The 24578-nt window shown below is 45.0% G+C and overlaps 2 protein-coding genes across 3 annotated transcripts in view; one reads left to right on the forward strand and one right to left on the reverse strand.

The window, feature by feature from the left end:
• Nucleotides 1-22947, reverse strand: part of LOC147018034 (oxytocin receptor-like) — a 90575-nt gene extending 67628 nt beyond the window's left edge. The window contains exon 1 of the mRNA XM_085897309.1: nucleotides 22822-22947. The gene's annotated coding sequence lies outside the window, so the exon portion shown is untranslated. The remainder of the gene's footprint in view (nucleotides 1-22821) is intronic.
• Nucleotides 1-24578, forward strand: part of GXYLT1 (glucoside xylosyltransferase 1) — a 130004-nt gene that overhangs the window by 17138 nt on the left and 88288 nt on the right. Inside the window, exons 2-4 of one of the 2 annotated variants that reach the window (XM_085897307.1) lie at nucleotides 6738-6827; nucleotides 19362-19454; nucleotides 22797-22999. The gene's annotated coding sequence lies outside the window, so the exon portion shown is untranslated. Of the gene's footprint in view, nucleotides 1-6737; nucleotides 6828-19361; nucleotides 19455-22796; nucleotides 23000-24578 lie in introns of those variants that run through there. The other variant, XM_085897308.1, reaches the window with a different exon arrangement.

Below are 24578 nucleotides of genomic sequence, written 5' to 3' on the forward strand. Positions count from 1 at the left end.
TAATTGTATATGTGTGCTTTCCGTTTGCCGCGGAATAAATTTGAATTATGTTGAACTGTTTTTCCCGTTTCGCTTCGTCTTTTCTTTACTTGAATCTCCATCTTACTTCACGTAAAGGGTTGGTCGTGGGCTAAATAGGCCCAATAACTAATCGGAACTGTCGAGGTTGACGATAACACCGCTCGGTTATTATCCCGATAGTACGGAACGGGTCGCTTAAAGTGGCCCGTGTCCGAAGTCGACCTGCGGCGATGTGCGATCACCCGGTCTACTCTCCGTGTGGGTACTTAGGTAGGTCGAATTTGGCGAACAACCCTATCCCATGCGGGGGGCCGATTGGCACGATCGTGGTGAGGCCGAAAGGCCCACCCGTGACTAGTTCCCGGCGTTAGTCCGAGAGGATCACGACGGAATTGTCCGTCCGGTGGGCGACGTGCCACGATTCGAGTTACGTGGCCGCTCGCACGCCGGCAGGCGCGAATTCGCAACAATATATATATATATATATATATATATATATATATATATATATATATATATATATATATATATATATATATATATATATATATATATATAATTGGCGATTGTTGACTGTGCTCATTGTGTGATTTTCTTACAGGTCGTGTTTTACACGTTGTCTAGTCTGAATCGTCGCGCTATGAGTCGTGAACAGAGAGCCAACATGAAGTTTCTTTCCAAGCTTGGCAAAACACCTTCCGAATCCTTCGCAATGCTGCGGCAAGTCCACGGGGAAGAAACAATGTCACGTACACGTGTATTTGAATGGCACAAGACATTCAAAGAGGGACGAGAGGAGGTTGAAGACGTTCCACGGTCTGGAAGACCTTCAACTAGCAGAACGGTGGACAACATAGAGCGTGTGAAGCAGATGGTGCTTGCAGATGATTGCTGAGGAACTATCCATCAACAAGGACATTGTCTGGAGCATCATCTATCTATAATTCCAGCAGTGTGTGTGTGTGTGTGTGTGTGTGTGTGTGTGTGTGTGTGTGTGTGTGTGTGTGTGTGTGTGTGTGTGTGTGTGTGTGTGTGACCGCTGTTTCTCGACAACCTCTGGTCCGATCTAATTGAAACTTGCCAGGTATATTGCTGGGGACCTAAGAATGTGCCTTTTCAAGGATTGATATTAATCGGACAAGTGCTTCCCAAGTTATGGCCATTTATTTACCAAACCAATGGGAAGACACGTTGTTGCGTGGGCGTGGCCGATGGGGAAGGGAGGCTCAGCCGCGTTCCCCATTACGGGTTACAATGTACGGGCTTCCGGAGAGTGATGACTTCGTGTATTCTGATAATTTCTCGATTTCTTATGCGCATTTATAGATAAACACAATGGCCCAAGTTATGATCGTTTTCATATTAGACGGTGTATAAATTTCCGGAACATCAGAGTGCTGGTATGCTCCGAACCAGGAAGTAATTTTTTTCTCTCTCTTCTCTTCTCTTTTTGTTTTTCCATGCCACGACATTGCGAAAAGGTAAAATACGTTGGCGCTAATTGAATAATTGGGTATTAAAACTAAATTGCGAATAATCGTAACTGCGAATAATATCAAACTTCCGGGTCACGCACGTACAGGCATGTGAGAGCGAAGAAACGGCCTGTGTGGTTTATTTATTTTTTATTATTATTATTATTGTTATATATATATATATATTTTTTTTTTTACGGGCATGTACTAGTAACTGAAAATCTCGAAATGCGCCAGGTGTGCGCAAAGATGGTCCCCAAGCTGTTGTCCGAGGACCAGAAACAGCAAAGAGTCACTGTCTATCAAGACATTATCGAGCGCCTCCAGGACAATCCAGACCTACTCGGGAGAGTCATTGTTGGCGATGAATCATGGATATTCGAATAGGATCTGGAGACCAAACGGCAGAGTCGTCAATGGAAAAGTTCGGCATCACCAAGACCAAAGAAAGCAAGGATCTCGAAATCGAAGGTCAAGTTGATGCTCATTGCGTTTTTTGACATCAAGGGCATCATCCACTTTGAGTTTCTACCACAGGGTCAAACAGTGAATCAATACGTGTACAAGGAGATCCTCTGGTGCCTCATGAGATCAGTCCGGGATAAGAGGAGGGATCTGTGGGAGAACAATGCCTGGGTGCTCCACCATGACAACGTCCCTGCTCACAGTGCCTGAGCATCCAACAGTTTCTGGCGGAGAGGAACGTGCCAACTCTGGAGCAACGCCGGTATTCGCCAGACTTGGCCCCTTGTGATTTTTTTTCCTATTCCCCAAGCTCAAGGGGGTGATCAAGGTGACCCTATTTCCTGATGTGGAGGCTATCAAATGGGCCGTGATGACGGAGCTCCGGAGGATTCCAGAAGAAGCCTTCCGGGGGGTCCATCGAAGCGTGGAAGCAGAGGATGGACAAGTGAGACTGGAGGGAAACTATTTTGAAGGGGACAAGCTGTGATTTCAATATATTTTTTGGAATAAAATTTCTGTGAAGTCAGCCCCGTTACTTTTTAGATTATATATATATATATATATATATATATATATATATATATATATATATATATATATATATATATATATATATATATATATATATATATATTGTTACGGATTTCAGAATCTGGTCTGATGAATGCATCCACACATCCAGGTCCTCAGACAGTTATTTCCTTAAATGCATGTTCAGATCAGCCCCATCCCCATGTCTAATCCTATATATTATTTCTGTTAACGTCTTTGCGTAACTTGACGTTTCTCCTCCGAAACTGCCAGACGGATTGTCGCCACTTTCGGCATGCGGGTGGTATGTGGTCTAATGAACAGCATGGGCTATGTGAGATCGTGCCAGACATACAGGTTTTTTGGAATTTTTTGGCGATTTTCTAATTTTTACATTTGTTTGCATGGCGACGTGTGACGTCACCGCTGAGAGGCGTAATGACATCATCGGTCATTCGCTGACGTCATTACGTCTGTCGTTGACAGACCGTCACCGCCGAGAGGCGTAATGCCACTCCGAGAAAACAGCGTCTGCAATGCAAAACACTCTTCTGCGCATGCTGACTACCTTAGAAGGTGAATTTGACACAAAAAATGTAACAAGAAACATTGTATATAAAGAAATTCGATAAAGCACATTGTGAACACCGGATATATTGACATCCTAACGAAACCTCACTTTCGAAACTTCGCGCAGAGCACGGGTTTGGCTGGTGGGATCTTAAATGTGATGCGTTGAGAAGGGTAAAGGATAGATCCCTTCTCTTATGGGAAGCTTTTTTCTTTACGACAGACATGTTTACACACATTTCTTTCACGAGCTCTGAAGCCCGCCCCCCATTCTTCCTCAGCAACAATCTTTCGTGAGCTCCGACGCTCGCCTTTTTCGAGAGCGCACGGGTCGTCATGGTAACCGTGGGGCGGGGTGAGTTTGGGGCGGACTGCACCCGCGAAAGACGGCCCGGAGATATAAAACGAACGGGAGGTACGTTCTGTGAGAGAAAAAGCGTGAGGAGAAAAGCGAAAGAGGAGAAAAGTGTGAGGACAAAAAGTGAAAGAGCAGAAAATAAGCGAAAGAGGAGAAAAGTGGGAGAGAAAGAAAGCAGAGCAAAAGAAATCCAGGGATGGAGAAGAGAAGAAGTAAGCTTGAGAAGCGAGCAAGAAGCGAGTGTCTGACCAGCACCAATAACGAGACAATTCGTCCTTCCCAGTGCTTCGGCAAGCGAGCGTGTAGTGCACGTGTGGGTGTGAGCAGCGCCGCCAACAAGTGAGGCACGGGTCGGTCACCAACAACACCAAGGTCTAAACCCGCGACAGACGATCTCGGTGCCCTCCAGACTTCGACTGGCGTTCAAGGCTGCCCCGCGAGAGGGTGCACGGCAAAGCTTGGTGCTGGCGACGGATGTGACACGCACGCATGCATTTTCAGGACATTTTCGCTTCACGGACAACTTTCTGGTGAGCGAGACGATTCTCCCCCCCCCCCCTCCCACCCCTGAATGATCTGCTGGGTCCCTTTGTTTGTGTTTAGCTGTAATTAAATCAACCCCCGATAAGCTTCTGCTCTTTGTCTCTTTCCTGGCATTTTTATTGATTTTGCTTTGAAATTCATTCTTTATTTCCCTCAGCAAATAAAAAGTTCTTTTTATTGATTTATTTTGTTGTTAATAAATTATTTGTCGATTTCCAACCTGTCCGTGTTTGTCCTTTCCTTCCATTGGTCTAGCATTGTCCGACCCTACATAGACTGGGAGGTAATTACCACAGATTTGACCAAAAATCGTCGGCACGCACCAGCGGTTAAAACGCTCAGCCGCCCTAATTAAAATCTAATCAGATAACATTGGTGCTTTGCTGAGGGTATGTTCCCCGCTCAGGTAACCACGTGATCTCTAGTTAAACGGAATAATTAGACGGTGGACACTGGAACTCGTGGTTCACTGGGTGGCGTTCATGGTTTCAAAACAACCCACCGTATCGCAACGTTAATTGTGAGCGGTGGCCCCAGGTCCGGCTCTACCGAGGACAACCGAGGATTAATCCCCCTGAGTGACAAGCTGGTGTCTCGGTACCCATGGCCGCAACAACTGGTGTCGGGAGTGGGAGATTTTTGGAACCCCTTGATCAATAAATTGGTGCCAGGTCATCGACCTGTGGTGTGCTTCACGCACCTCGAAATTCAGAGCGGTTAGAGTTAGACCAAATTTTAGTTAAATTTATTTGGACGAACAATGGTGGACCAACACGGGCAGGTCCCAGTGGGCCATGTGGATGATGTAAATATGGATACGGAATGGACCCAGGACCCACATGAAGTCACAATGGAGGGTGACCCCCACCCCACCCTCAATCTCTGGAAGGTGCGGCGTCGATGGCGCAGAACGTGAGGTTATCGCCACCAGTGCAGCCCGAGAATGACATGATGTTGTCCGTGAGGCAATTTATGGCACAAATGAAAATGTCGAGCGAAGCGATGAGCAGAAAAATGGACGAAAACAACAGAAAAATGGACAGGATAAGCAAACAACAGCAGAATGGAAGCGATGAGGAGAAAAATGGACGTGATGGGCGATGAAATAAAAAGGGAGATGAGTGAAGCGATGGGCAGAGAAATGGCGGCGGTACGAGAGGAGGTAAGGGAGTGTAGGATCGGTGTCCATTAAGAGATGAGGGAGAGCGAGGCCAGACTGATGGGAGAGATTGGAAACATAACGAAGGAGGTAAAGGACTGCCGATCGGCCAGAATGAGTTGAAGGAACAAATGGGGAAGAACACAGGGGCGATAAAGGAGTTAAGAGCCACCAAGAAGGAAACAACAAGAGAGATGACAGCAATTAAAAACGAATGTAAAATGGCACACGAGAAACTGACGAAGAGAGTAGAGAAGGTGACAGACGATGGGAACAAAGGAACGGGAAATGGAAACACAAATAGAAACAACTGAGGTGACGTTAGAGGGGGGAATACAAAAGGCGCAACAGGAATTAAGATGGTAAAAGAGGAGGTGGATGAGGTAAAAAGTGAGATTATTGACATTAAAGCAAAACAGGTAGAAACAGGTTGTAGAGTAAAGGAAGAGATTATTGAATGTATGTACGTGTTATATTTGCAGCGTGACAGAGTGCTCGAAGAACGGGAGGAGGTGAGTATAACGAAGGTGAGTCATGGTGAGACCGGACACGTACATGATGTGATTGGGTGTGTGTCGAGCTTGGGGGGAATGAAGGACCTGGGGTTTCTTGGAGTGCCCAATGTGCGGAGTGTGAATGTAACTGAGAGTGTGCCGAGAGCGAGTGAATCGGAATGTGCGAGAATGGAGTGTATGGGCGAATGTAAGAGCGCAGGACACGGATCGACCCGGACGGGAGTAGTGGACCGTGTAGCGGACCGGAGTAGCGAGCCTCCTGAGCGGGACACAGTTGTATTGGAAACCACGCCGGCCCCGCGAGAGACGCTTGCACAGCATGTCCGGGAGTGTGCGCGATCCGCACTTTGCAAACCGCCCAAGCACGGACGGTGGCGCGATGTGTTGATGGTTTCAGAGGGGCCGGCGTGTAAACGCTCCATGACAGATAAATCACTGGAGCATGGACGGCGAAACAGAACGGATTTGGCTGCAAATTGTTTTCCAAGGAGACCAGGTGTGCAATATGCACGGTACCCACGGCATGAGCAATGGGCATGGCGAGCATGGCTTGGTTCCCCGTGGGAAAACCCCAATTCCCAGTGGCAAGAATTCAAACACAAATTGGCTTGCAACAGACATGTGACTGAGCACCTCTGCGGACGCGGGGGGCTCATGTGGGTAAGAGACGGTGACAGTAACCCTCATGTGTGGAGCGCAGTTGTGAAACAGCCCCACACACCGGGGCACAGGAGCACTAGCCAAGGGGGGTGGCATTGTTAGGCCCACATTGGGGTGTCAGCGATGGTAGCCTCTATTCTGGAGGTCGGACATACGTCACAGTCACGTGACTTCGCTTGGTAACGCGACCACCATATTGGCAAAGGGGAAAACAAACGCAGCACCGATCGCAGACGCACGTACTTCGTGGTTTTACTTGCACGCAAAGCCGAGTGAGTTTTTTTTTTTCTGTCGATGTATTTCAGATAAATTGTTGATACATCGTGTTCACCCAAGTGTTTGCAATGTCATATCAATATATAGAACATTTGTGAGGTGATGCATTGGCCAGATATCGAGCCAAAATACAGTTAATTGGCCTTGATTCTTGCCCCCACCAGAACCCCGGTGATTCGTGGATCGACAACCCGAAGGAATGGCCGAACGTGCAATACCCGGATGTATGTACACGTAACGAGTCAAGACACCAGGTATGTAATTCAATTTTAAACCAAGTTTTAACTGTGCATTATCAAATGTTACTGTACTGGAGTGTTAATATATTATTTCAATTATTTATGAACTCCCGAGCTGACGTGGCAAGTTAGTAATAGTTTTAATTGACCTGCCTTGTCTGTACTGTGTGACGGTGAGTCATCTGCGCTCGTTGTGGGTCACTCACTGACCCAGCAAGAATGTCAATGAATGATTAAAATATTGCTCACATTCATGTTGTATAAATTCTGTGTTATCCCTGATTTTAATTATGTGTATGACTGTGTGTATGAGCGTTGCCGTATGTGAGTGAGCATGTGTGCCTGTGTACCTGAGTGTCTCTACGTTTGTAATGATGTAGCAGTGCGTGGCTATTACTTGTGGCTGCTGAGTTGAAGCGCCTGGCCTGAGGACAAGACTGCAGTGAACTTCAAGGAAAGGCCGACACATTGTCATTGCATTCAGTTTGCAAGTTCTTCTCCTATTAATGGCAATCAAGAGCCAAGGCATTCATGTTTTTGCGTGATGTACCATTGCTTAATTGCCCTGGTACTATTTTTATAACTAACCACAGAATATATTTTTCTTTTTAATCTCAGGAGTGTTTACACAGGCAATGAAAAACCACCGATCACTGGAAGCCCACACATTTTTTGTCTCATGGCTCTAAGCCACAGAAGTCTCCTCTCTGCTTTAGTAGCCCGACTTGGTATGAGATAAAAGGAAAGTTCTGAATTTTTTTTCCTTGTTATTAATGCAACTGAAAATACAGCAACTTTTCGGCATTGTTGCAAATAATAATGTGTAATAAAGGCTACGAAAGAAACAAACTTGTAACAGGTACGAGTCGAGTGCCGTGCGATAGCGCTCGCGCTACACACACACCGCTGCAACGCATAGCAGGGCGATCTGAGTGGATGAGGTACTTTGTTTTCCCCTTCGCCAGCGTTGCTATGTGAACATTACATTATGGGTCGGTGAAGTTCCCGGATGTCCGACCCCGAGAATGTGGGTACCGAAGCAGCGACCATGAGGGAGGGCTAGGATAAATTTAGGGACCAAAAACGACAATAGGGACTGTTTAAGTTGAGACATGAACATGTAATGGGGATGTAGCTTAGTAGTTAGGGAATTTTAGCAAATTGTATTGACCATCTGTGAAAAAATTGCTTACCAAAAAATTTCTTCACTAACGTATTCATCTAGGTGTCTACTAACACCTATCAATTAGTGCAAACCCAAATCCTTGTGAAAAATTCTGGGGAGGCAATCAAAGTTCGGGTGCTCAGAGGGCCTGCGCAAAAAAATTGGAAAATTAACTTTTGCAATATTGACTTGTGGGATGTCTAACTAGGGGTTTTTTGGGGTGCTGAATTGATTCCAACCATTATTTTTGAGAAAAAAACACTCCTTTATGATATAAAATGTATTTTATTGACATTTTTAACAGAACTGTGCTCAATGGAAATGTTGCTTTGTCAGCTTTTACAACCTTATTCATCAAACTCCCCAGTATCTTCCTCACTCCTCTTGTCATCCAGCTGGTTTATGTTCAGGCAAGAGTTACCATGACAGATGCCGCAAGCAGAAATACACTTGACTCCTTGCTTTTTACAGCAGCACCTGAGTGAGCTGCAGTCCCTCGCAGAGTTGCAGCTGGCAAACGTCAGGAGGTAGTCTGGTGCAATGGGGTCTGTAGAAGGGACTGATGCACCATCAATATCCTTGCTCAGTGAGTTGCCATCCATAGTCCTGGGCATCCAACGATGGACTTTGCAGAATCAGCCATTCTCTAGTCTGGAGGTAAGTTCGGAGAGAGTGCTGTGCTGCATCTCCTGTTGTCGGGGGGAGTTTCTCAGGTGTTATGCTCCCAGTTGCAGCTCGCTTGCTGAAGATGTCGAATCTCAAGTCTTCCAAGTCTTTGGAGGATTTCCCATGGAACATGAGCATGAAAAGATCACAGCCTGCTTTAATGATATCACCTTTCTCAGCTCGGATGTCTATAAACACGTCCATTGCCCTCTCTGCTTCATCAGTCTTGCAGAGTTTGCTTCGCAAAGTTGGTTTGCTGAACCCAAAAATTGCAGACACTGTATCGCAGCCAGAGAAGCTGTGCAAGAAGACGAGATACCTCCGGTATATCTCAGGGAGGGCCTTCTGGATCTTTCCGACATCGTAAGATGTTTCTTTGGCTGTCGTGAGGAAGATCGGATGGTCTGCAACATGATGAATCAGCATAACCAGGACGTCTGTGTCCTCAGCCCTCACCTCGACAGGGGACTCCCTTGCCTCATCTAGAGCTGCGCGTACAATGGAGGTGTCGGCATCATCGGAGCATTGCTGTACACTGATTCCATTCCTACTAAATGTCTCAGCAAGGAGCAGAACGAGCTGGGCTTTGTTGTTCTTGTTATCGAGGAACTTTTCTCTTGCAATGATGATTTTGAGATCCAGACGAATCTGAATGTCACAGCATGCATTCTTTGTTCGTCTCAAGTTGTCATGGTCCTTGGTGGAGCTGCCATATCCGTCAAAGACCACCGTTATCCGGAGGCGATGGCTCCCCATGAACTTCACAAACCGGAGGTAGCTCTCGGCAATATCCTTCCAATTAAGGTTAACCTCCCACTTGACATTGTGCAGGAGCCACCCACCATCAACCACAAGGCTTGTGCAGGGGGGTTGTTCGACAGGTGCCACACATGCCTTCAGAGACCTTGCGAGGGCAGCCTTGTCTGGCTTTCGCAACTTTTGATTTTTGTCAACCAGAGACATCGGTCTTGGCATCAACTCAAAGCGCAGAGCTTCTTTGGTCTTGACTTCATGCTCACTGATGACAATGAGGTGGTTGAATAGCTTCAGTGAGTCAATGACCAGCTTCTCGCCATTAACTTTGGGTCCAGATCTGAGGCTTGCAAGTGATTTGACCTTGTGTTTGGTTACCATTGCATCCACAACAGTTTTCCCATCCATCTTAGCCTGTATGGCTCTGCCAACTTCTTCTGCTTGATCAGCATTGACTTGGTCTTCGGGAGTGCTGCTGAACCCAGTTGAGAAGGACACCAGAGTCTTCTTGTCCTGTGTGGCATCGAAAGGGTTGACTTCCTCCAACCACCCAACTTTGGTGTTGACAGCATCGTTGTCTCTCTTCATTTGGGCTCTTTTAACGTCGGTGTGGACAGGTACCCTACATTTGACCATGCTTCTTTCTAGCTCTTGGTGAATGAACGAGAAGTGGTTCAGAGTCTGAACCCAAGACTTATGAGAAGACTCATTCCGAAAGCAGCCTCTGTTTAGACCACCGGAGGATTTTGCCTCACTCATGAGTGTGGTTACATCCTTGTCCATACTGTCCTTAAAAATAAGACTTTTTTTGTAAACAACAGACAGGACATGAAATTTTGACACAAAACAGGCAGAACACACATACAGTGATGTGTTTTAACATTAATAGGTCCACTCTACGTTGAATATATTCAACTTCTATTGAGTCCGGTACACAATAATTTTATAGCTAAAAGCTCTTGGCTAACGTCAGCAAACACAGAGAATTCTACTGAGCATGAGCACAAGTATAACTGACAATATAGCAGTGGTTTCAAAAATGTTGTATGCTGGTTTCAGCACAATTTGAACAATCTGAATCAATTGAGCCAAATTACCACAAAACACAGTCTGAGATATCTAAAAATGTATCATATCAATATTTTACGGCCAGGGATTCATTTTTCCTCAAATCTAATGGTTGGAATCAATTCAGCACCCCAAAAAACCCCTAGTTAGACATCCCACAAGTCAATATTGGCAAAAGTTAATTTTTCCGATTTTTTTTTTTTTTTCACGCAGGCCCTCTGAGCACCTGAACTTTGATTGGCTCCCCATAATTTTCCACAAGGATTTGGGTTTGCACTAATTGATAGGTGTTAGTAGACACCAAGATGAATACGCTAATGAAGAAATTTTTTGGTAAGCAATTTTTTCACAGATGGTCAATACAATTTGCTAAAATTCCCTAACTATAGCGATAGAGTTAAATGGGAGCGTGCGTAGTATAAGGGAAGACGAGGGTGCACGAGTTAGTAAGGGGAAATTAGTTAGGTGATGCTGTGTCGGTGAGTGGATATGTGTTTGTGTGTGATTGATGAATTATTAGTGTGAAGGCAGGGCAATGGCCGGTATGAGTGTGAGTAATATAATGCATGGTGTGAAGGATTGAATGGGGGGGAGTGGATCCCACCCAAGGAAACCCGGGGGTTAGTTTAAAGAGGGATTAGGTAAATTTACACATGGATGCGGTTATGCGGTTTGTGCTGATTGTGGAAAGTTAAAAAAAAAATTGTGTAGGGTGCAGGAGATAATGGACCGGCTGGGGGTGTGGCTTGTGAGTGTAGTGTTTGGATGAAGCATGCACCCCGGGCACTGGGGGCTCGTCGGCCAGTTGAGGCCATAGGTAGGCCCAGGGGGCCATTAGTGTATTCGTGGACGCAGGTACCGGAGGAGAGGGGCCTGGCATGACAGTGTAGTGTTCAATGGGACCTGGGGTGCCAACATGCCAAGTGGGCACTGTGAGGGGGAGTGCCAGTGAGGGCATCCCCCATGTTAGGGTGAGGAGCAGGCAAGCTCGGAGGCAGCTCCAGCAACCCGGGAATACTCATCGTGAGTATACAGGTGGGCAGACCTGCTAGTGGAGCCACACTGCCCAGCCACGAAATTGTGCGATGGCACAGAAAGAAAATTTGGTAGGCAAGGCCCAAAATTGTGAGAGCACCAACACGCAGGCGATGAGAATTTGGGTTTTTAGAACCCCATAATTTAACAAAGGCCTCTTGGCGGGGTATAACCCCGGGGAAAGTTTAAATGTGTAACAATGTTAGCGTAGTTAGGATTGATGAAGACCCCTTCGCATCATCCACTGTTGGGATGATCGCCGGCTGCTGGACTTGCCCTCCTGTCGGACTCGAGAACGAGACTTGTCACGATGTAAGTGTAAGATTGCATGTAGTTCGGCTCTTCCTTCCCATGGAACCTTGGGGGGGATTGGGTACGAATTTGGCAATGAGGATAGTGGGATATAGGAGACGAGACGTAGCGACGAATTGTAAAAAGAGAGGGGGCTAGGGTAGTGTATATGGGAAAGACGGATGGGTGCGGACGAGTAGGGCCAACCTCGAGTTATCTTTCCCGGCACCACCGCCACTGCCCCAGGTATGTGCACACCAGGGACCGGCTGACCATGTTGGTCAGACCTGGTGTTTGGCATTACCTGGATTACCTTTTTTTTTCTTTTCGTGCTGTTTGCTGTTTCACTTTGTCTCTCCACTGCCCGAGGACCATCAAGGCTGTTCTGCATCAAGGCATCGCTCGCCTTGCTGGATCACCTACTCTGCATCAAGGCATCACTCACCTCACTTCACCATTTGCTCCGTGACCCGTGTTCCACCCACACCTGTTCTGTGGACTGCTACTCGCTGCAGCCTCATGCAAGGTGACACCGTTCCAGTTATCATGGTGGTTTTGTTTATTTCCTTTTGTTTGAACTGCATTTACTGTAGCAGCATGCCACCACACTTATGGACTGCTCCTTTGTTGCAGCCCCTTTGTACCTGCTCATTCCAGCTTCCTACCAGCTCATACCAGCTTCATACTGGCCACATACCAGGCTCATGCCAGTTTGCTTTATTTATTTATTTTATTATTAATAAATTATTTGTCGTTTTCCAACCTATCCGTGTTTGTCCTTTCCTTCCATTGGTGTTGCATTTTCCGAACCAAGATAGACTGGGAGGTAATTACCACAGATTTGACCAAAAATCATTGGCACGCACCAGCGGTTAAAACACTCGGCCGCCCTAATTAAAATCTAATCAGATAACATTGGTGCTTTGCCGAGGGCATGCTCCCCGCTCAGGTATCCATGTGACCTCTCGTTAAATGGAATAATTAAATGGTGGACACTGGAACTCATGGTTGACTGGGTGGCGTTCGTGGTTCTAAAACAACCAACCGTACCGCAACATTAATTGTGAGCGGTGGCCCAGGTCCGGCGCGACCGAGGACAACCGGGGATTAATCCCCCTGAGTGGCGAGCTGGTGTATCGGTTCCCGTGGCCGCAACAATATGTATGTATATATATATATATATATATATACACATACATATATATTGTTACGAATTCTGGCCCGCCTGGCGTGCGATCGGCCGCGTACCTCTAATGGCAGCCGCGTCGCCCACTGGACGGACAATTCAGTCGTGACCCTCCTAGAACTACCGCCAGGAGCCAGTCACGGGTGGGGGTTTAACCTCACCACAAACCAGTCCGCATTCCACCCGCGCGAAATAGGGTGAATCGCCGAATGTCGATATACCTTAATACCCATGCAGGTAACCTACCGAGGGGTTGCACCACGCTGCAGGTCGGCTTAGGACACGAACCGCTTAAGTGGTTCGTTCCGTGCTCCAGGGATAACCGAGCAGTGTTATCGCCGACCTCGACGGTTCAGATTATTTATCGGGTGTTTTAAACCCACTACCAATCATTCCACGATTCAAGATGGCACTTTCAAAAGAGGGGAAGGACGCAACGAACGGGGAACATTTCACAAGCACATTTATTACACATATAACACAAACAAGCAAGGGCAATCATGCAATATGTACAGTAAGAAAGGAAAGACGTTGCGACCGACTATAGCATTAAATGTACAGGCACTTAAACAGGTTTACTTCACGGACTGGCGCCACAAACACACATACAAAAGCCCAACGAAAAGTAAACCTCCCTTCTGCGGCCGGTGAACCCTCTCCCGCACTCTCCTCATCCTCACGCGCAGGTCCACCACAGACCGCCTGCGGCGCCTCCCGTCCACGTCTCCGAGGCGTCGCCCGGACTTGCCACCGGCCCGCGCCTTCACCGACAGGTCGCTCAACGCCAAGACGAGAGGGAGGGAGAGAGAGCTCGACCCCGACCACCAAGTGAGAGCGAGCCCCGCGTGCGGTCCGCCTTATATAGTGCGGGGCTCTGCCCTTTGCTCCTCCCCGTTTTCGACTCCGCCTCCCTTCGAGAAGGTTCCCAAAAAGGGGCGTTCCCTCACGCTGACCGCCTCACGCCGTGCATCCACCAATCGGCAGCGAGCTGCCCTCCCCCTTCCCTTCACACCAAGCGCGGGGAAAATAGGCGGGAAAAAACCCCACAGGCTTCACAAGAGCTTTTGTTCTGCCAATCCTTCTCGGACGGTTTCCGTGGTGCGGAAACCGTCTTACCGTGGTCCGCGGAGGATGGCGTTCATAAGCAGGCATAGTGGCGAATAGGTGGTGATTGTTGTGGAGGTGGTGTGAGCGTGGTGGGCGTTGTGGCGTAGTTTGTGGCGATTGTTGTTTGCGTGGAGGTTTGTTGCAATGGTGGCTCAAAATAACAATAGATAAAGAAAAACGGCCATCTCAAAGGGTCGCAACGCGGTGAACACGAAGAATCCCCTTTAAACAATGGTGGGGACCTATCTGCACATAAAATTAGCGTCATAACTGATCTAAGGACCCTTTATGGTGTATTGCAAATTTCCACAGCCGTAACAATATATCTTGCATGTAAATATATAGTTGTTTTTTTTTATACATACATATATGTGTGTGTGTACCGGGTGTAGTGGCATGCGCCTGTAATCCGGCTACTCGGAGGCTTGGGTTGGAGGATCGCTTGAGGACGGGAGCTCTGCACTGGGCCGCGCTATGAGAGGGTGTCGGGCAGCCCGGAATCATGGCGAAACCCAATCCTTATCCCTGTGTCGTAAGAGGCGACCAGGGTTGCGTCAGGAAGGGCATCCGGCGTAAAACCAATGCCAAATTAGTATGCGGATCATAACGGATGATCCGTTGTAGCGACCCCTAAAAGGGAGCAGCCGAAAGACGAACAACAGCAACAACGTGTGTGTGTGTGTGTGTGTGTGTGTGTGTGTGTGTGTGTGTGTGTGTGTGTGTGTGTGTGTGTGTGTGTGTGTGTGTGTGTGTGTGTGTATACAGGGTGTCCCAAAAGTCACCTTTGCATTTAGAAATTAAATATCATTTCTGTTTTTTAATAACTTGTTTTTCTTTTATTTTCAGAATTTTAATTATCATTTGGAAATTTTCCATGGAAAAACTCACAACTGAACAAAGAACCAAAAATCGTGGAATTTTATTTTAAATTTCATCGATCAATTATTTTCACCCAAAGAGCATGGACACCGAATAATTTTGCGAAATTCAGAAATTTCTTGACCATCACGTTCTCCTGATTTGACGCTTCCCGATTATTTTCTTTGGGATTACCTAAAGGAGCGTGTATGCATCAATAAGCCCCATACAATTCAGCAGCTCAAGGACAACATCTGTGCAGAAATTTGAGGGCTGCAGCCAGGGTTATTGTCCACTTCTTTGGAAAATGCTGTCGAAAGAGCTCGTCTCTGTGAAGCCGAAAATGGAGAACATCTAAGCTGCATCATTTCTGATAAAGTAATTTTATCTCCATTTTGTAAATTTTCTTTTGGTATAAAAATAATCATAAATTATTAAAAAAACAAATGTTATTTAATTTCTAAATCCCTTGGTCACTTTTGGGACACCCTGTGTGTGTGTGTATATATATATATATATATATATATATATATATATATATATATATATATATATATATATATATATATATATATATATATATATATATATATATCCATACACATACGTACAGTGTGATTGATATTGTTGCGGATTCGCGCCCGCCGGCGTGCGAGCGGCCACGTAACTCAAATCGCGGCACGTCGCCCACCGGACGGACAATCCCGTCGTGACCCTCTCGGACTAACACCGGGAACTAGTCACGGGTGGGCCTTTCGGCCTCACCACAATCGTGCCAATCGGCCCCCCGCGTGGGATAGGGTTGCTCGCCAAATTCGACCTACCTAAGTACCCACACGGAGGGTAGACCGGGCGATCGCACCTCGCCGCAGGTCGACTTCGGACACGGGCCACTTTAAGCGACCCGTTCCGTACTATCGGGATAACCGAGCGGTGTTATCGTCTGCCTCGACGGTTATTATTCGATTAATTATTGGGCGTATTTAGCCCACGACCAACCCTTTACGTGAAGTAAGATGGAGATTCAATTGAAGAAAAGACGAAGCGAAACGGGAAAAACAGTTCAACATAGAGCACATTTATTTCGCGATGGCACACGGATAGCACACATATACAATTATACACCAAAAGCAAATGTAAAAGAAGAAGAAACACACAATAATGCACAAAAAGCAAATGTAAAAGCAAAACACAATGCAGATCTACCACCGACTACCGAGCACACGGCAACACTTATACAGTTTTACTTCACAGACGGCGCCGACAACACATATACTCAAAGCAAAAGAAAAAGGGACCACCCTCCACGATGAGGGGGGCAGACGGGCCTGGGGCCGAGACCGCGTCGAGCCTACCCGTCTGGTGATGAGCCGCAAAATGGCGGTGGCGCCCCGACTCCGCGGGCCTCGCGGACAGTGTCTGGAATGGGGTGGGAACGGGGCCCCCTTCTCGCACTATCTCAGCGCGGGGGGAAACAGGAGGGGGTTGTTGATGCTCGGGGGGGATGAGGATATCTCGCTGGTTCGGGTCCCGCGACGAGCGTCTCCACCGCGACCTAGGTCGCGTTATCGGCCTCCCCTCTCCGCAGCTCCCCGACTCTGACACGAGCGCCCCCTCGACTGCCTTCGCCGCCGCCGCCACCTCTCCAACTCTCCACAGCTCCATCCAACTGCTTTCTCCGACTCTTCTCTTCACTGACTTCCCAACTCAACTCCTTCTTCTTCCCAACTCAACTCGACTCGACTCGACTCCACCAACTCCCAACTCAACTCAACTCAACTCAACTCAACTGCTCTTCCCAACTCAACTCGACTCACTCCACTACTGCCTTCTTGGCGAGCGAACGCGGCCCTTTATAGCTCCCGGGGCTTCGCTCCTTCGCCTTCGACCCTTTACCTTCGACCCTTCACCTCTGGCTGGCTCCCCATTGGACCGAGGAAAAGTGGGCGTGAATGCTTTTTGATCCATGAATCTGCATATAGCGATATTACTCCGACGCACCTGGAGGCGGGGCCAAATCGCCCCACGCTCGCCGATAGGACGGAACAGAAGTGGGCGTGAATAGTTTTTGATCCGATTTCTTCGGAAAGGCTGGTGTTTCTGCACCCGCTGCTCGGTGCGCGCCCTGCACGAGTCCAGTATCGGTGCCCACAAGCGGCGCGGGAATGACGGTGATGCGATGGTTGCGAGGGCGAGTTGTGACGGTAAAGGTCGTGGCTGTTGGCGTTGTTGTTGTTGTGAAGCGGCGTTGCGGTTGGTGGTTGTTGTGTGATGGCTGTTGAGACGTGGTTGGTGGTGGTAGTAATGGTAGTAATGGCGGCTGGTCCAAAATAAAGATAGTAAAAGAAAAACGGCTATCTAGAGGGGTCGCAGCCCGAATGAATGACATTTATTCCCTCTAAATAACGGGTTTGGGCCTAACTACACATATACTTACAGAGATATCTCACCTAAGGGACCTGAATGGTGGTTTGCGAATTTCGTCAACCACAACAATATTTAAGTGTATTTTAAATATAGAAATACCAAGTTGTTAATGTCAACAAACATCAAAAAAATAATTCCCCTGAAAGGCCATTTGTTGCTGTTTTCATTTGTGAGCTTCAAATTTCAACATAAGCTTTTGTATTCTCAGCACATTTTTCAGTCTGACTTCAACCAAACTTATTTGACCACACATCCTCCATGAAACAATGAATGGACAGAGATACTTCAAAATGCATCAAAACGTTCTTCTTCTGAAAATTCAGCAATAGGACGACACAGACAAAACTACTTTTATGCAAGAGGGTGCCCATCTGCAATTCTTGATTGAAGTTCGTAATTGGTTGGATACCCACTTTCCACTCTGATTGGTCAGGTAAGAGGAACAATAGAGTGGCCATCGAGGAGTCCTGATTTAACCTCGTGCAATTTTTTATTTTGTGGGGAAGGGCTAAAGAACGACTATATGCCAACAAACCCGTTAATTTGGATGAATTGGTAATTTCTATCCGCAATGTTTCTGCGGATTTGCCAGAGGGGTTTGTTCATCGTTCAAAGGAAAATGTCGAACGATTGAAAAAAATGTCCTGAGAATGTCGGAGCTCATGTTGAAATTTGATGTTCACAAACTAAAATGGCAATAAATGGCATTTCAGGAAAAACAAAAATTTGGGTGTTTTATTTAGTGATGCTCAGCAGGGCAGAGAAAATGCATTAGTGTGGGTGACAACACTTGTTGTTAACTGGTCATGCAGCATTTACTGTTATGGGACTCAGTCTGTATCTGTCTGCCTCGCCAAGATATGTGGTCATATATATATATATATATATATATATATATATATATATATATATATATATATATATATATATATATATATATATATATATATATATATATATATATATATATATTGGTGTGTGGTGTTTAATGGAGCGAGCAATTGATAAGTTTTTGTCTGCTTCAGCTCTGTTTAATTTTCTTTCTGATCCCTCATCGATACAGTAGAAGATGACAACATTAGAATAGAAGGTCAACTGTGTGCTATGGCTAACTGTTACACCAAGAAGACTACTATTCAAGTTTAGACTTTTGTCAACTCTTCAAATCAAAAGTCTTCAATTCTCCTGGAGTTCTTGATAAGGTGACATTTTCTGGTGAGGCAACACTCCAAATTTATAGCAAAGTCAACCATCACAACTATCGCATTTGGGGGACTGAAACCTCCAGAAATTTTGTAACATGAAAGAGACTCTCCAAAAGTTGATGTCTGGTGCACGCTCAGAAAGTGATGAGTTATTGGTCCTTTCTTTTTTTGAAGGGGCAATAGTGAATGGTGACCGTTATCTCACTGTATTCCAAAATTTAATCATCCATGTACTACGTCAATTGGATCTTTTAGACAGGACCTTCTTCCAGCAAGATGGTGCTCCTTGCCACATTGCTTGTGGTGTGTGAGAGTTTTTGAATGTTGTCTTCCCAGAGAAGTAGATCGGTAGATGTGGACCACTTGCTTGGTCACTTCGTTCCTCTGACCTGTCCCCATTGGCTTATTTTATGGGGCCATGTAAAAAATTGCTGTTTATTTATGAAAACCTCATTCTTTGGAGAAACTTATAGCTGGAATCACGAATGCAATTCATGACATCACTCAGCAGCGACTATAAAATGCTTTTCGAGAATTAGAAAAAGAAATATATCATGGCAGAGAGTGGTAATATTGAAACATAAAAAAATGAACATTATTGTGTTAAACATTTAAGAATTAGACTTCATGCTCCATTTCTAGTTTGTTTCTATCATGTGTTCATCAAAAGTTATAAAGTTTCAAAGTTGCATCAGGTCTTAATGTCATAAATCCACACTGACTACATTTAATTTGTTGAAATGTATTCAATTGATTCCCCATTTATTTCATTTTATTTTTCTTTGCAGGAGCAAGGCTCATGAAAGAGTAAAGTAGAACTAATAGTGGGGAAAACATCAAGTGGATGAACACACAGGAAGAGAGGAAAATGGAGAGGGGAGGTAATATTGAAACTTGCACATGCTTTGGTTGGGTTAGGGAAGGTTGACAAGGCGTAAGATCATGGGACAGAATTGCGGATGATAAGAGATGGCGGTGCACTGATTGTTTGAAGCCCTGGAGGGAAGAGTGACACAGAACAGTCTCTGAAAGATGGAACCATAGATGGGAGAAGCAAGGAATAAAAGAGATGAGGTGTGCAGTCAATCTGAATTTTGGAATTTTAACAAGGATGGGGTTACTGGAAGAACATGTGCATCCTGGAGTCGATATCGGGAGGGTCAGAGGACTGAGGAAGCAGAGGGAGCAATAATGAAGAATAGACGAGAGAAAACAGAGATCGCCGACCTACCTGTGATATGAAAGCAACAGACCTTGTGCTTCAACCTCATCATGGGAGATTTCAATAATTTTGAAAGCTTTCGATTCCACAGAATCCAGGACAGACAGATGTGATGTTGGAGCACGAGGCTAAGTGGGATGAATCATTGGTCCATTTTGTTTCCAAATATCACGTAGTGACCTTCAGAAAGAAGGCAGTTACAGTGCTTTGTCACCATTTCAAGCCAGACAGGAAAGATTGTAAAAGTGAATGATGCAAGTATTTCAGGAGCAGAATTGCAAAAGCACATTCTCAAATCTTGTAAGTTAAAGCTAAAATAGAGACTGGGCGATAATTTTGAATATTATGCATGTCTGCTGTCCAGTGGAGTGTTTCTTTGATATGCGAACTGTTTGTTATAGCTCGTTCAAATGAGGATGTAATTGTAGATTATAATAATGGAGCAATTGATAATTTTTTTGATGAGTGGAGAGGGAACTGAAAATAATAAACAACTAGAAAGAGCAATCAAAGATTGCAGACCCTCACCAGGACTTGTTTTGTGTGGTGTTTGTGTGGTTTTATAGTACGTATTTTACAGATGTACTTGCATTCAAATTGTACGTACTTAAAAGATTATTCGGTTGAAAAAAAGATAACATGTAAAAATTGTGGTCGACATTGGCACATTATGTGCAGACAGCCAAACAGACAAACAGACAGATGGACAAACAGACCCAAATGCAATACCCTCTCCTCTGACAAGCTTAATCAACGATGACAGATTAGGTATCAATGTTTGTGCATTTCCTACGGTGGACATTAAACTGGGAGTCGCATCTGCTGGCATTAATCGGTGGACGTTAAAGACCCCATGGTTTCCTTTGCGAAGAGTCGGTGAGCAATCGCAAGTACCATGAACAAATTACAAATTCCTGCTCTCCACTCTATTCTGCACGAGGGGTACAGCTACTGCCCCAGCAAATTGAGCTACCCTCAGCCATGAGCTACATAACATACCAAAGAAGAATAAGTACTCACAGATACCCATCTACGACGGCTATGGGTGACAGAACGGATCACAATACTCGGTTACGGTAGTTTATTTGGATGTTTTGCACTGCATTCAACAGCTCTGTTCATATTTGTGGCGTGTCTGGGTGCCCATGGTAGCGTTTGAGACCGGTCGCTTTAGATAGTTGGCCTTGACACAAAGTGCTCAATGAGTAACACGAACGATTTGACATATTCATCGTTTCTATATTACCTCCATCAACAGATTAACATGTCAGGAGAAAAGTCGTAAATGCTGAGTTGAATAAACGTCTTGAACTCATGGACTCAGTTAAGTAAAGCACGTCGTCTGGGACCCGGCCGTCTGTTTGCGCCAAACGCTGCTGATTGTGACGTCATCGATTCCCTCTTTGAAAATTCTATCTATATTAGATTTTTTTGAATCCGCTATCACCTTCGTAAATACATGAAACGCATAATGTGAAGATTTCGAAAGTATGAACAGAATATGTTCAGAGAAAAGTGTGTTAGAAGTTCCAGGCTTACGCCCATTATATTATGATTCTATTAATATTATGATTATGATTATGATATTCGATTTTTTGAATCTGCTCTCACGTGCGTAAATACATGGAACACATAATGTGAAGATTTCGGAATTATGAACGGAATATGTTCGGAGAAAAGTGTGTTAGAAGTTCCAGGCTTACACCAATGATATTAAGATGACAGAAATGGATCAAATAAAGGAGATATTTCCTTGAAGTTCACGACGATTAAACAGTGAACAGAAGAGAACAGTTTTGGGGATTTGAGACATAAGTGGAGGAAATTGATCAAGGGTACTTGAAGCTAGTTGTTCAGTATCATTGGGGAGATGTAAAAACAGAATTGCAGACCTTGTCTTGTTGACGTTTTGGAATATTCATGGCGTTAATGTGGAATATTCATGGTGTCATGGACTTCAAGCGATGTGAAGGTTATGGGGGAAAAAACAACTTAAAGTTAAAAATGATTATTCAGAAAAAGGGAGTATTGTATAATCAATATTAGTCATAGGATCAATGTCTTCGGATAAAATTGAGTTCAGAGTATGACCATAATAATAATAATAACATTGATATTAATATTAATCTTCTTCTTCTTTCGGCTGCTCCCGTTAGGGGTCGCCACAGCGGATCATCCGTTATGATCCGCATACTGATTTGGCAGAGGTTTTTAGCCGGATGCCCTTCCTGACGCAAACCTGGTCGCCTCTTACGACACAGGGATAAGGATTGGGTTTCGCCATGATTCCGGGCTGCCCTACACCCTCTCATAGCACGGCCCAGCACAGAGCTCCCGTCCTCAAGCGATCCTCCAACCCAAGCCTCCGAGTTGCCGGAATACAGGCGCACGCCACTGTGCCCGGTTATTGATATTAATATTAAAATAGCAATAAAATAATTCCTCAAGGTGTTGGCGTCTCGGGTTCAAATACCAAAAAACTGTGCTGGTTTGTCCATTGCCCCATTGATGTACTTATAAATCACATCCATGTATAGTCAGAGAAAAGACATCACTGTTATGAATGTAACAAATTTGAAAAGCAGAATGATGTAAGTCTAAGATCATCCTTGAGATGTCTTAAGTTATAAAGAGATTTCACAAGTGGAATATATTGGGAGCTTCTCCAGCTCGGTTATACTTCAAGAATGTGGCTAAGATGACTAAGGTGTACATCAATACATTTTCTCATCTACATCTGAAGTTTAACAAATACAAAGGAAGAATGTCCTCCAGCAAGTGGACAATTTTTGGCACAAAAGGAGCCGCACTGATTGGGATTGCCCACTCGTTGGAAAGACCACCGAGAAGATACAGACTTTGAAGGGTCACACAAATCACGGAAATGTTCAGCAAGAGGACAAGATTACAAAACTTGTGTCTGGCTGAATGTTTGATGAATGCTGTCATTTTCTTTATCAGTGATAGTATATTTACATTTTTTTTGCTGTGTTCAATATAGAGCTGAGAACATGCGCTGCACTAACCTGTTTGAAGAGTCACGGTGGGAACGGAGCCCAGGGTAGTCTTACCTCTTGTCCATGAGTTCATGCACGGATAGCATGTGGATCGCGGGGCTCTGCACATTTAACGCACCTCGAGTGCCTCGGGACCCAATACCACCCGCGCAAGCACTCGCTGGCTGCACGGGGGAGTGTTGAGAAGGTGAGAATGAAATATGGGCTGTGGGTGGTGGGTTTAGGGTGGGTGCGAGTCGAGGTGTGTGTGTGCGCTTAGGGATTATATCACTTCATCAAACTGACTCGTACCATACTTTCTTGCATGAGGAGTGAGGGAATGACTCCAGCACAGGTAATCCATACTGCAACCATGAACCCATCTGGTGCCCCAGGCCCTTAAACAGTGACAATTTCCTTTTGAAAGCATTTTATTTCCCGAGCGTGGGAAAGAACATGGATCGTGATGATGTTTCTTTGGATTCCAAATGAAGTACGAGTAGAGTCCCGCAAATGGAGAGATGATCAGCAGGTGAACGCTCACTCGGTTTTGCCTCCAGTGAGCCCATTCAATACCTGAGCCACAGCGCGAGTCTCGAGTCAGAATAAAGGCAAATCTAGAGTAAAATGCTAAGACCTTAAAGAGTCTGTGCAATTGCACAGCCTGAGACTTTCTTGGCGAGACGAAGCATTTTTTTCTGTCAGAACATAAGTATAATGCAATTATACTCACATGGAAATGCCGAGCTCTGGGGAAATGTGCAATTTCTAGACATACGTATACTTTGGAAAATGTTGGGTGAGAATTCGAAAGGACCGAGAAAAATATTCCCATATAAAGAAATACATCTGAAAACGTGGAGATTAACCGAACAAACATGGTACAGAACAACTGTGTTTTCACGACCTGATCGCTTCGTTGCCAGTACTTCATGTGTACGCTTGATTTCTTTCGACATGACTCGGATGCTTGTTTACGTGGAAACATTCGTTTCACGAAATTGTCTGTACGATATATTTGTAGTTCAGGTCAAAATTTTCAACGCACCTTCACGAAACCTAACCACGTGGTCGAGTTTGTCATAAGGAAGAAGCCTATTGTTTTTGAGGTGAAAAGGTCAACAAAGGCCAAAGGTCAGCAACTTTGGTGAGATTTCTAAATTTCTTAATTTTCATCGGATTGACTTGAAATTTGAAGAGGATTTATATTTCAGGTCACTGAATTCAACAAGCCAATTATACTTTTTGAGATCAACATGGACCAAAAGGTCCACAACTAAGGAGGTATTTCTAAAATCCTCAATTTTCATCCCATTGACTTGAAATTTGAAGAGGATTTTTTTTTTTTATCAAATCATTGAATTCAACCATCAAATATTTTTGAGGTCCGCATAGGCCAAAAGGTCAACATAGGCCAAATTTCTAAAATTGTCAATCTTCATCCGATTCACTTGAAATTTGAAGAGGAGTTGCACATTTGGTCATTTAATTCAACCACCAATTATTTTTGAGGTTTAATTTGTTTTTTGGATTTTGCAAGTATCGTGTTCTGCATGATGTCTTCTTGTTATTACTTGGCAAAAAATTTTTTTGGGGATAATTATGTTGATCGCCTCTGTTTGTTTGTTTGTGTGTTTGTTTGTTTGTTTGTTTGTCTGTCTGCTCGCCTCCAGCCCAAACCGCTCAACCGATCGTCCTGAAATTTTCAGAGATTAATGTCACCCACCCTGCGACGGTCCCGCATTGAAGTTTCGTAAAATTCGGTAAACCAAAAATGTCTACTTTCG

The sequence above is a fragment of the Eptatretus burgeri genome, chromosome 10 (genome assembly GCF_056783735.1).
Source record: "Eptatretus burgeri isolate ZD-2024b chromosome 10, Ebu_testis_v1, whole genome shotgun sequence".
Lineage (NCBI taxonomy): Eukaryota > Metazoa > Chordata > Myxini > Myxiniformes > Myxinidae > Eptatretus > Eptatretus burgeri.